The sequence below is a fragment of the Meles meles genome, chromosome 14, assembly GCF_922984935.1.
Source record: "Meles meles chromosome 14, mMelMel3.1 paternal haplotype, whole genome shotgun sequence".
Taxonomy (NCBI): domain Eukaryota; kingdom Metazoa; phylum Chordata; class Mammalia; order Carnivora; family Mustelidae; genus Meles; species Meles meles.
This window is the reverse complement of record NC_060079.1, coordinates 5,903,212-5,916,172: the sequence shown is the minus strand read 5'-3', so window position 1 is coordinate 5,916,172 and position 12,961 is coordinate 5,903,212. Positions and strand designations below refer to the sequence as shown.

The 12,961-nt window shown below is 39.6% G+C and overlaps 1 non-coding gene across 1 annotated transcript; it reads left to right on the top strand.

The window, feature by feature from the left end:
* Positions 1–10,543: 10,543 nt before the first annotated feature.
* LOC123925347 lies at positions 10,544–10,650 on the top strand. The gene has a single exon (XR_006814954.1). It is a non-coding gene; the product is annotated as a U6 spliceosomal RNA (small nuclear RNA).
* The last annotated feature ends 2,311 nt before the right edge of the window (positions 10,651–12,961 follow it).

Genomic DNA, 12,961 nt, shown 5'->3' with positions numbered 1-12,961 from the left:
TGCTTAATAGGGTATATTTCTATTTGGACAGTGCTGAATTTAACTAATTGCTAGAATGACCTATAGCCAGGCATCATAGCTGTGATGTGTTTACCTAACTCTTTCATAACTTTGGCTACATTTTTCCAGGAATTTGGGACATAGGCATGACACTATTTTAATGAGAGCATAGGTTCCTTCTTGAGCTGCAGTCAGGATATCAAGGGCCATTCGGTTTTCAAAGTCTACCTTTGAATTTCTGGGTGATTTTCATGTTGGGTTTGGTTACAGATGGCTGCTGTATGCTGGGCTGAGGCTTCTACTCGCAGTTTTCATCAAGAGAGGTGGCTCCTGGGACAAATATGCTGAAGGGATAAATCCAGCAAGAAGAGTTCTTTACCTGATTGTCTAGCTTTAACAATATCCTAATCCTGAGGAATCACTGGCAAGTGGAAGAGGACCTTTCTGGGAATACAGACATCCCCAAGTGGATCCTCTGCCCAATCGTAAGGAAAGTGGGACCATCTACTATTTCCACAAGTCCATAGCTAGCCCCATGGAGTGGGGTACACTCTGTCTTTGAAGGATTGATTCTGTCGTCCCAGCCACATAGAATGGGTAACTATATCAAGATGATATAATCAAGATGATAGCTGAGTTACACAACTGTGAGGAGCCCATCACATGGTTCAGCTATTCAAATAATCCTATGCCTGTGGGGTCCTCTTATTACCCCCACAGAGGACCAAGGACAAAGACTGTCTACATATGAGCTGTCCTATGAGTTTCTCTGAAGTTTACCTCAACTTAGCCTAGCTTAGGCAAACAACATTCAAAGACAACTAATCAGAACTAGAATTTAACATCCAGAAGGCGTGCTACTGAAACAACGTCTCTCTCTAAAATCACCCTCACTTCCGAAGATCACCAAATCAAGACTCGTTCCTCTGTAGAGTAAGTCAGGTTTCAGTCACTGTGAATTTCAGAACTCTGGAAGGTTCAGGTAGGGAGAAAGTTCGCTCTTTCCATTTGTTCACAAAGGAACATATTTTAGAAAATTTTGTTTATAATTTTTTATCAATAACAGATCAACAATCTAAGAAAACTGTCTTTTCACAGAGAATAAACCAGAATTTTAATGACATGCCAGTGTACTTCTAACATCCATTCATTTTAATGAATGATGACACACATCATTTTTCCCCCAAGCTCTCCCTTCACAAACCCTCTACAACTTTCTTTTTCATTTGGATTTGATCCTAAACTTTCTCTCTCTAAATAACCAATCACATTTTAGGACAAGTTTACTTTCTTTATCTCAGTAAAAACGTATGCTCCTTTCTCATACCTTTTGTATGCATCTCCTACTTTCCTATATACAAAGTTGCTTTCCTTATCATTTCCACCAGGCTTGAATACATTTAGTAGAACTTTAACTCCTAGAAAACATAGTTTCCAGTGAAAAATAAGTAGTAACCAACTGTAAACTGTCTGTTGCACCAGAATTCTTTGGATTGGCAAAGTTATGAATACATTTCATAATTTCTAGAAACATGCGCTTCTCCATAGTATAACCTTTTAATAAAGCATAAAGCACATTTATCAACAGAGCCAAGTGTCCACAGTGTCTCCATAGTAAGAAGTTAAAGCAGAAAAGCCTACATTCAGTAATCAGTCCTTTAGTATTCTGTCTCATTTTAAAAAAGCCCTAGGGGAACTTGGCTAGCTCGGTGGGTGGAGTGTGCAACACCTGATCTCAGGGTTGTAGGTTTGAGCCCCATGTTAAGTGTAGAGATTACTTAAAAATAAAACCTAAAAAATAAAAAAAGAAGACTTATATATCTGATGAATTCAACCCAATTTATCATTTAACTTCGCCCAACTTTTTAAAGTTTCAGTTTGCCAAAGATTTTGAAAGAGGTCTTAGCAATCACCCACAAGACCCTTATGCGACAGACAAGATTAACCATCATTTTAAGCCATCTTTTTGCAGACAAATTACACGAGCTTATTTGACCTTATTTGACCAAGTAAGGCTTGGCAGAATAGAAGTTGTATATCTAATGTGAATAACCCTAAAAACATGTCTATTTTAATTAAACTGACACACTGAAATTAGCTTTAATACCTAGTGTGTTACATCTGTGTCCACTAAAAATCAATCAATTTGCTCCCCTTGTCATTTTCCCCTGCATCTCCTGTGGGGGAATCTGGAGCAGGTGGTCTAACTCCAGGGGAGCCACTGGGCCCTTCGTGCTGGTTTCAGGAGGCGCTAGAGTGTGAACCTCCGAAGGAGGTGGCCTCAAAGCAGCTAAAGCTCCTTGATAGTGAGAGGAAGAGGAGCAGGAGCCCGTGGTGCCCGAGGCACCCAGTGGGGATAATAACAGGAGCCGCTTGTGAAAGTCGTGCCCAGGAGGCTGCACACAGGAAGAGGGGAAGGTGGAGCCAGAGGTGTCATGGGTGCTGCCAGCAAGGCTGGAGGGGAATTTAAACATTTCTTGAAAGGTTTTATTAATTCGGGGCCCCTGGGTGGCTCAGTGGGTTAAGTCTCGGCCTTGGGCTCAGGTCATGATCTCAGGGTCCTGTGAGCCCAGCATCAGGCTCTCTGCTCAGCAGGGAGCCTGCTTCCTCCTCTCTCTCTGCCTGCCTCTCTGCCTACTTGTGCTCTCTCTCTCTCTGTCAAATAAATAAATAAAATCTTTTTTTGAAAAAAGAGTTTCTTATGGTTTGTCACCACTTATTTAAAAGAAATGGGTTTTCTTTGGGAACAGAAGGAGTATTCCCCATCTTCCTGCCAAATATTCAGAAAAAAACTCAGAAGAAACACAATTATGACAAGAAGCAGCTTTTGTTTTTATTCTTCCCCATAAGTTGAGGGACTTCATGGATATATGTAGTCCAGGTGGCGTTACAATAAAAAAAAAAAATCCTTTTCTTAGTTATGGGCTTCTGGCTATATTCTTTCCATTTATTCAAAATATGGCCCAATGAGCCGTTTGGTGAGGCAGAGATAGAACCTCCCATTGCATACAAATTTAACACAATACAACCCCTCCCCCCCCAACACACACCAAAACAGATCTGTTCCCAGTTCCAAGTACAGTGCCCACAATCCAAGTCCCTTTTAGTTTCTCCCCAGAGCCAGGCCTCTCTCAAGGGTAAAAAGCAAAAACAATGAAATAAAACACCCAGTGCTTCACAAATGAAAAACTTGCATTGGCAAGCACTCTGATGGACTTACCGAGTCCAGAAGCTCATCAGCGTCCCTCAATGCTCCTTTTCTGACCGCTCAAACCCAAAAGTAAGACTGGCAGTTGGTGTCAGTCTGGAATCAGCAGGGACCTTCCCCCGAGACAAAAACCAGTCCCGGCGACTGCAGGATCGGTCAGTCATCCCAGGGCTCCTTCCAAGGCCCGCTAGCGTGGGGCAGCTTGTGTCCCATGATGGGGAGAATGACTAGCCTGGGAGTGAATCAAGAGCCTGGCCAGGTATGCTGCACGGCTGACTGCTTTGTATGCCCGAGCACATACGAGAGTGCTCTCTCTCTTGGCTGGTTTGCCAAGGTTGTACCAAAACCCAAGCTTGCTGCCTGTCACTCCAAAGGCTAATTCTCAAGAGAAGAGTTTTGATTGGAAAGGAACATGAGCTTTATTCAGGAGGCCAGCCACCTAAGAAGAGGGCTGACTCTCCTCCAAAGGCCAACTCCATGGTTTTTGTCGGCCCACGAACTGTTAATGGGCTTTAACCAGTTAAGGAAATGCAGTGATTTGTGACCTGTCTTGATCATGCATAGACTCAATGATGCCAGCTACAGTTAGCTTGCTCAGGTGTTGTGCAAGAAGGTCTGGCTCCTTGGCACCTGGGCCAGGTTGTGTGTGAAAGCCTGACCTGCAAAGTGCTCTATTCTCTAGGAAAGCAGTATGATCTATAGATACACAAAGAAAGGTTTAGTTCATCGATCATATGGGCTAAGAGTGCTTGCTAAAGATGAAAGACTACTAGGTGGGCCAGAGGGGGTGAGGCGGCTTCACAACAAATGGTATATCCAGGAGACTGTTCCACGTGCCCTTGAGAAGAAAGTGTGTTCTGCTGTTTGGCCTGGGAGGGTGATCCCCATCCAGACTACCTATTGGATATTCAGTCTAGTTGCTCTATTCATTACTGCAAGTGTGATGTTGAAGTCTCCCGTTATTATTGCTGAACTGTCCGTTTCTCTCATCAATCTGTCAGCTTTTTGCTCCATGTATTTTGTATCTTCTTGTGGATTTAATTTGCATTTCCCTAATGGCTAATGGTATTGAATATCATTTCCGTATTTTATCCATATTTTTCAAATTACCTGAGAGTAACATGAATTACTTTTGTAATCTGAAAAAAATTATTTTCTAAAAATAAAATAGTGACTTTTCTAATAACAGATACAGTTTTAGAGTTGTAAATACAATTCTTACGTAGTATCTGCCCAAAGGCAAGTACCCAAGAGTACTTGAAAAAAGTAAGTTTTATTTCTATTACTTTATATCAAAAATGTTATACTTATTCTCCCTTAAAAATACCTTTTAAAAAATTTAAATGGCTAGTTTTTATGAGGTTGAAAGCACTAAATCTGACTACCTACATGAACCATTGTTTCAAAAATAATATATACAGGTCAGTTCAACAAGAGAATTGAAACATTCAACATAAAAAACAATTAAATATTTTTTAACCCATATTATATGCTGAGTTTCTCTGCCAGTTTTCTCAAAAAGGTATAATTAAGTCTGACATAAGACACTTGAGAAATTTGAATTCTCTACTCAATAATGAGAAAATGTGGGGCACCTGGGTGGCTCAGTCAGTTAAGCCCCTGCCTTTGGCTCAGGTCATGATGTCAGGATCTTGGGATCGAGTCCCATATCAGGCTCATTGCTCAGCATGGAGTCTGCCTCTCCCTCTGCTGCTCCCTCTGCTTGTGTTCTCTCTCTGTCAAATAAATAAATAAAATCTTAAAGAAAAAGAGAGAGAAAACACAAAAAGTTTAAACTTTGTACATTTACTTGACTGTGCAAAAAGTACTTTTTAGCATTAAAATTCTTGAAGAAATGCTTCTACAATTTTTTCTTTCAAAAATGTAAATTTTGCAGGTGAAAATATCCCAGGAAAATGGGCCCCTCCCCACAATTTCCTTTGTTTCTGAGGAACTTTTGTCACTTTCCACAATACTTGTAATTTATATTCAATTGAAAATTACTATTAATCATGATAACATTTAACAAATTTATTTTACAGTCATTAAGTGATATTTGTTAGCAGACATCTGCACTCAAACAAATGACAATTTCTCAACATACATGAGTCAAAAAAATAAAAGTAATTAGTTTTTGGTTCAGGAAAAGTAGAAGATTAAATTACAATTAAGTTTTAAAAAGGTTAAAGCATGTCTCTAGATTTTAGACATATAGGTAATACAGGAATAGCAATGTTGAAGTAAAGACATTTGATATAAATTTAACAAAGATAATTTGACAAGGAAATAAACTTGAATTACAGTTTGCCACTCTTTTGATTGGAGATATTTATCATAATCTTTTCAAGTAAATAAGAAATAAATCTCATACCCCACTAATTTTGTCAGTTTTTAATTTTTCTTATCAATTTCACTTCTAATTTATGTATCCCTAGTAAGTAGCTTAGTTAGCAATTGGAACAGATATTTCTCGATTGGAGTGTCCTCAATTCGGATTTTGACGGAACTAAGGCGCACGTTTGGCTTGAATGAAGACAGTACTTTCCAAAAGCTTTACCTTCACGGCCTCTTCTGGGACAATATCAAAGTGCTAGAATTCGAAGAAGATTTCTTGTACAACAATTTTCTTTAGTTAATACTATGAAAAAAATTGTTCGAAATACAAAGGCTATCTTTAGTGGTACAACACACTTGTTTTTTGAGGTAAAAGAGAATTCAAATAAGTGAATGCATATAATTTATCAGGAAGTGGAGGAGTTTGTTTTATGCCAGGAGAGAGGTTAAGTCATACACTTTGGTGACTAACAGAGCTGGTCCAAACTCTAGCTCGGCCATTTGCTGTGTCACCTCAATGCCACCTGCTCCTCTGTACTTCAGCTTCCTGTTTCAGGGGTCACAGGTGATAGCTCATAGCATTCTGGTGAGGAGAAAGGGAGGACATATTTGCAAACTCTTTAATGTAGAGCCCGGCGTAGGGTAGGTGCCTAATATATATTATATTATTCTACAACACGTGCATTATGAAATAATGTATGTTAATACATATAATTATACATTATGCAACTCATGCATATATTACAGACATATGAGCTCTTAAAGTAGTTTCTAGGCGACCACCACTTCCAGCGCGCGGACCGGCATTGACATGGTGGGAACACAGGTGTGTAGCCGCGCAGTTGTTACCTTATTCAGTGCCCCTGTCGTCAGTTACTTCTACAAAACTCCAGATATTTACAAAACAGTGTCAGCTTCCTCCACCATCGCAGAATGTTGTGGACTGAATGTTTGTGCCCCCGCCCCCAAAATGCATAAACTGAAATCCTAACCCCCAAGCTGAAGGGGTTAGGAGGCGGAGCCTCTGGGAGGTGATTACGTCAGGAGGGTGGAGCCCTCATGGTGAGGTTAATGTGTTTGTAAAAGGAAGCCCAGAGAACCCTCTTACACTGTTGGTGGGAATGCAAGTTGGTACAGCCACTTTGGAGAACAGTGTGGAGATTCCTCAAGAAATTAAGAATAGAGCTTCCCTATGACCCTGCAATCGCACTACTGGGTATTTACCCCAAAGATACAGATGTAGTGAAAAGAAGAGCCATCTGTACCCCAATGTTTATAGCAGCAATGGCTATGGTCGCCAAACTGTGGAAAGAACCAAGATGCCCTTCAACGGATGAATGGATAAGGAAGATGTGGTCCATATACACGAGGGAGTATTATGCCTCCATCAGAAAGGATGAATACCCAACTTTTGTAGCAACATAGACGGGACTGGAAGAGATTATGCTGAGCGAAATAAGTCAAGCAGAGAGAGTCAAGTATCCTATGGTCTCACTTATTTGTGGAGCATAACAAAGAACACGGAGGACATGGGGATATGGAGAGGAGAAGGGAGTTGAGGGAAATTGGAAGGGGAGATGAACCATGAGAGACTATGGACTCTGAAAAACAACCTGAGGGTTTTGAAGGGGTGGGAGGTGGGAGGTTGGGGAACCAGGTGGAGGGTAATAGAGAGGGCACGTATTGCATGGAGCACTGGGTGTGGTGCAAAAACAATGAGTACTGTTACGCTGAAAATAAATAAATAAATAAATAAATAAATAAATAAATAAATGGAAGCCCAGAGAGCTCACTCATCCTCTTTCTGCGCGTGAGGATTTAGAGAGGGTGGCTGTCTTCATTTTCCAAAGTGTTGACACTTCCTTGTGCCTGAAGGATCACTAGTAAGAACCCTAATTCAGGGTTCTTACTAATGACGTCTCCATATAATGTGGCACATTGTAACTCTCTCCTTAGGCGGAGAGAGTTCTCCTTCCAATGGAACTGGACTGGTATGTTTATGTTTTCATAGTCTCAGTCCAGATTTGATTTTCGTTACAACTTCATACATTCTGCTCCCTTCACTTAGAATTTCTTCTTACATGTAATCATTCCTTATATGTATGGACCCTTTTTCTATGTAGCCATTCCTGCTTTTTACACACTGGAGTTTTCCTATTGTAACCTATGCAATAGATCGTTTTCCCAAACTTAAGCTTAAAAAAAAAAAAAAGCAAGTTGAGAGGGCAAAGAAATAATACCTACCATTTTTACCACTAATCTGAGTATCATCAGAAACCCCCTCATTTGGTTACTCATCTTCTAAAATGAGTGTGTCCAGGGCTTGACTACCATCAGGTTCCTTCATGGTAGGGGACATGTTTTATTTTTCCACAATGCATAGCCGGGTGTTTTCCTCCAAAATAAACACTTTATGGATTCTTAATTGGTTGATGCCTCTGGAGGTTTCTATAAAAATCTGTAGTTGCTTCACATGCTTTATCACATTCTGCACTGATGTTTGTTTATTTGTTCCTTGAGTCTGTAAGTGTTGTGAGCCCCGAATATGTGGCACACGGTGAGTGATAAAAGACACCTATTTTGAAATAGTGGCTTTTAAATTTTAGAGTTAGGGGGCTTGCTAAAAACATGGATTGCTGAACTCCATCCCAGAATTTCTGACTCCTCAGGTGTGGGGAGCAGCCTCAGGCCTGCATCTTAAACAACATCCTGAGTGGAACTGAGGCCATTGGTCTGGAGGTCCTGCTTGGAGAGCTCTCCTAACACATTATCCTGAGTAATGGAAGTAATTCTAGAACATTCTCAAAACAGTACTAGTGATGCTATCAGTGCATGGCTGAACACAGAAGGAGAACATGAAGCGTCTTGTTAACCTTGTTGCTGACGAGCAGGCCCTCTTGAAGTTATTCTTCATAGGTTCCCAGTTGTAACTCTGAATAGGATATGTGGGTTTTGAGAAAAATCTGAGAAAAACTAAACAGCAAACCTGGAGGGCATGAGCTGCTTCACCGCTTAAGTCTGATTTCTTCATCAAGTCTTCATCTTCATTCTGTGCCTCCTCTTTAGTACACAATTCTGGTAGTACCTAGGAGAGTTGAGTTGTATTTTATTTAATGGAACTGAACCTGGAGGTGAATAAATCTAATTAAAGTTACCATGGGATGTTCACACACCTTCATGCCCCAGATCTAGATAAACAGAGGATTTGCCAGAGGAACATCTAAATCTGCTGATATAATTGTCAGCTGCCTTCACAAGGTCTTTCTTGGCAGAACGATGGATTCAACAGCAATGCCATTAACCTCATAATAATCACCTCTCCACTTATGAGAAGGAGTCCTGTGAGAAAGCTTATTCCAAGAACATTTGGATGAGAACATCAGAATTAAAGAGCATGTGAGGCTGGGGCATGTAGGAATGGAAAACTAAGCTAGACTCTGTCAGTTCTTCAAATATGTATGAGTGATGGCTGAGATTAAGCTATGATTGACTTGTGGTGTATTAACAGTGATATCCTATCCAAAAGTCCACAGACCACGAGCTGCGGTTCCTTGCTTCTGTATCTTACCACTAAATGAAGGATACTTCACAGAGCTAGCAGGGAAGTTACAACCTATGGAGTTAAATAATGGCCCTCTGAAAGACTAAGAAAAAATGTAAAATAATTCGTCAAGAGAAGAGAAAGTGCCATGGAGGAAAAAAAAATGGGATTTATTGTCAGTTATGAGTGAGTTTGAATCTTAGCTCTATTTTCTTCTACTGGGAGTCTTTACTTCCCTCATTACACTAGTGAGCAGGCTTGACCAACTTCAGAAGAGGTTCCAGTGCCCTTTTTCTTTCAGAACATCATTCTGAAAAGGAACGTGAAGAATCTCCCTGAATTTTCTTTCTGTTTTGTTTTTTGTTGTTGTTGGTGGTGGTGGTTCCCTGAATTTTCTTTCTGGTTTCTGTAATCCCTTCATAACACACAAACAATAAAAGGAAATAAACAAAAACATCCAGTTAGAGAAATCCATTATTCCATGATGCAAACAGAATCTCATATCATGTTCAAAAAGTGGTAGCATTTGGGAGTAAAATAGGAGTGATACTCCAAGAAAGAAAAGACTAGGTGGGGGGACAAGCAGGCCTGTGAAAGGCACACAAACAGCAAGGAACCGAGCATGTTGGGGACGCAGTGAGTTTGTCAGTAGTAAAGTCTAGAAAATGATGTAGATTTGGTGTCCCAGCATAGTCTTTTTAATGTCCAGGAATATATGTCTCCTTTGTTTACTGGGGACAGAACCTAGAATTGAGATAGTTTATGGAAAAGGGAATTAATTATTTCATACAACTGGGAAGTCCAAGACTGATTTCAGTATGGATGGTTCTACAGAATCAAATCATGGAATTAGATTCTGTCTTTCTTCCTTTCTTGACTATGTTGTGTATGTGGGAGGGTCTATTTATGGGCCAGCAGTTCTTTTTTCATTTAATGTACAAGGTTATCCTTAAACAAATTCTACACCTTTTTTTCCCCAGCAATTTTTATTTAATTTTTTTTAAAACTTTAATTCCAGAATAGTTACCATACAGTGTTAGATTAGTTTCAGGTGTATAATACAGTGACTCAGCACTTCCATACAACACCAAGTGTTAATCACAAGTGCACTTCCTAATCCCCATCACCTATTTCCCTCCATCCCCTTACTGACCTCCCCTCTGGTCACCATCAATCTGTTCTCTATATTTAAGAGTCTGTTTCTTGGTTTCTCTCTATCTCTCTCTCTCTCTTTTTTCCCCCCTATGTTTGTTTGTTTTGTTTCTTCAATTCCACATATGAGTGAAATCATATGGTATTTGTCTTCCTTTGACTTATTTCTGGTAACATAATATTCTGTAACTCCATCCATGTCATTGCAAATGGCAAGATTTCATTCTTTCTTTATGGCTAATATTCCATTGTATATACATGCCATATCTCTCTTGGTTATCACAGTTTTGTAGTAAGTGTGGACATTAGTGCTCACTTCGGCAGCACATATACTAAAATTGGAACGATGCAGAGAAGATTAGCATGGCCCCTGCGCAAGGATGACATGCAAATTCGTGAAACATTCCATATTTAAAAAAAAAAAGTTTGGAAATTAGGTAACATAAGTTCCCTAATACTGTTATTTAAAAAAAAAAAGAACAACATGGACGGGACTGGAAGTGATTATGCTGAGTGAAATAAGTCAAGCAGAGAGTCAAGTATCATATGGTTTCACTTATTTGTGGAGCATAACAAATGACATGGAGGACATTGGGAGATGGAGAGGAGAGGGAGGTTGAGGGAAATTGGAAGGGGAGGCGAACCATAAGAGACTATGGACTCTGAAAAACAACCTGAGGGTTTTGAAGGGTCAGGGGTGGGAGGTTGGAGGAACCAGGTCGTGGGTAATAGGGAGGGTACGTATTGCATGGAGCACTGGGTGTTGTGCAAAAACAATGAATACTGTTACGCGGAAAAAATAAATAAATAAATTAAAGAAAAAAAAGTGTTTTGGATATTTTTGGTCTTCTGCATTGCCATATAAATTTTAATTAATTAATTAATTCTTTCTTTTAAAAAAGAGATTTAGTTATTTGACAGATGGAGATCACAAGGAGGCAGAAAGGCAGACAGAGAGAGAGGAGGAAGCAGGCTCCCTGCTGAGCAGAGAGCCCAACGTGTTGGGCCCTGGGCCCATGACCAGAGAGGAAGGCACAGGCTTTAACTCACTGAGCCACCCAGGCATCCCTGCCGTATAAATTTTAGGGCCAGCTTATCAATCTCTACAAAGACTTGCTGGAATTTTGATAATGATTATACTGAAACTGTAGTTCAATTTGGGTAGGACTGTCCTCTTAACAAACTTGAAACTTTCAATGAATGAGCATTTTCTACTTTGCTGTTTATGAAGATTTCTTGAACTGCTCTCAGAGAAGTACCAGCAGGAAGCCAGTGAAATAGTTATTTGAAAGTATCCATGAAGAACACAAGCTTGTAGGCCTTGCCTATTATTCCAGATTCAGGCTGAGTGAAGGAAAAAGTGGCTTTTTCTGGTCTTTCTAAAAACAGGCTTCAGTAAAGCAAGGAAGGAGGACCAGGGGAGACTGCCGAATGGGGACTCTGAAGAAGGTGTTGGTAACGTTTCAGAAAAGGGTAACAGCAGATGGGATGGCATCAGAGAGTGGTGAGCATAAGCTGGAAAGCAAAGTTCCGGGATTCAGGAGTAGATTAAAATACCATTTTCTTGAACTAGTTAAGTGGTTTTCAGAGAAGAATATTGCTAAGAAGAGGTTTTCCTTCAATCCATTCCTTCTGAGATTCTATTTACTTCTCATTTCCAAAAAACAGGGGCTTTGGGGACCAGTGTCTTTGGCATATCCCAGTAGTGTAGAAACAACTTCTGACCTCATAACACCTTAGAAAGTAAATTAAAAATTCTGAATAATAAGTTTTGGGCAACATCCAAATATAGGAGAATGGAAAGACAAATTGTTTTAATCTCAAATATAATGTATTGTACAAGAACAAGGGTTTGAAGTGACATTGGGCAGTACACTTTGGGCTGGTAGGGGATTTCAGAAACATCACAGGGGAATGACAAAAAAACCCAAGACAGTAATAGGAGCCTAGAGAACCAATGGTCCCATGGTTTCAAACCTAGATGTGACTAGACATCATGGGAAACTTTATTCAGCTCATGATAGATCCTGGCTTCTATGAACTTTTCTGAAATCAAAAAACCTTTCTTAATAAACATCAAGTAAATTTGGGAACCCAAATATTGTTTTGAAATTTGTTTTCTCTCTTACTCTGGAATATTTTAAAATCTTCTTTAAATATACTTTTCTGAAGTAGAGTGACAGATGCATGAGAATTTACTATACTATTCACATTATTCAGTCTGTCTTCTAAGGTACATATGATAAACAATATGTAAGCCTAGAATAGTTGCTGATTTTGAACCAGAAAATCATGGAAGCAAACCTGGAAAGACAGAGATTGTCAAATGAAAAAAAAAGGCAGGTGCAAACTTTATTGCATATTATGATCTCATTGTGGTTAAAATATATATGTATGTGCAGTACATATGTAGGAAAATTATATAGAAAATGTATGAAAATTATATATAACAGGGAACCTGGGTGGCTCAGTCCTTAAGCACCTGCCTTCAGCTCGGGTCATGATCCCAGGGTCCTGGGATCCAGCCCCGTTTCCAGCTCCCTGTTCAGTGGAAAACCTGCTTATCCCTCATGCACTCCCCCTGCTGTGTTCCCTCTCTTGCATGTTCTCTCTCTCCCTCTCTGTCAAATAAATAAGTAAAAATATTTTAAAAAGAATATTATATATAACACATATGCATTTTATAAATGAATATAGTATATATACATATTTAATATCAATCTATA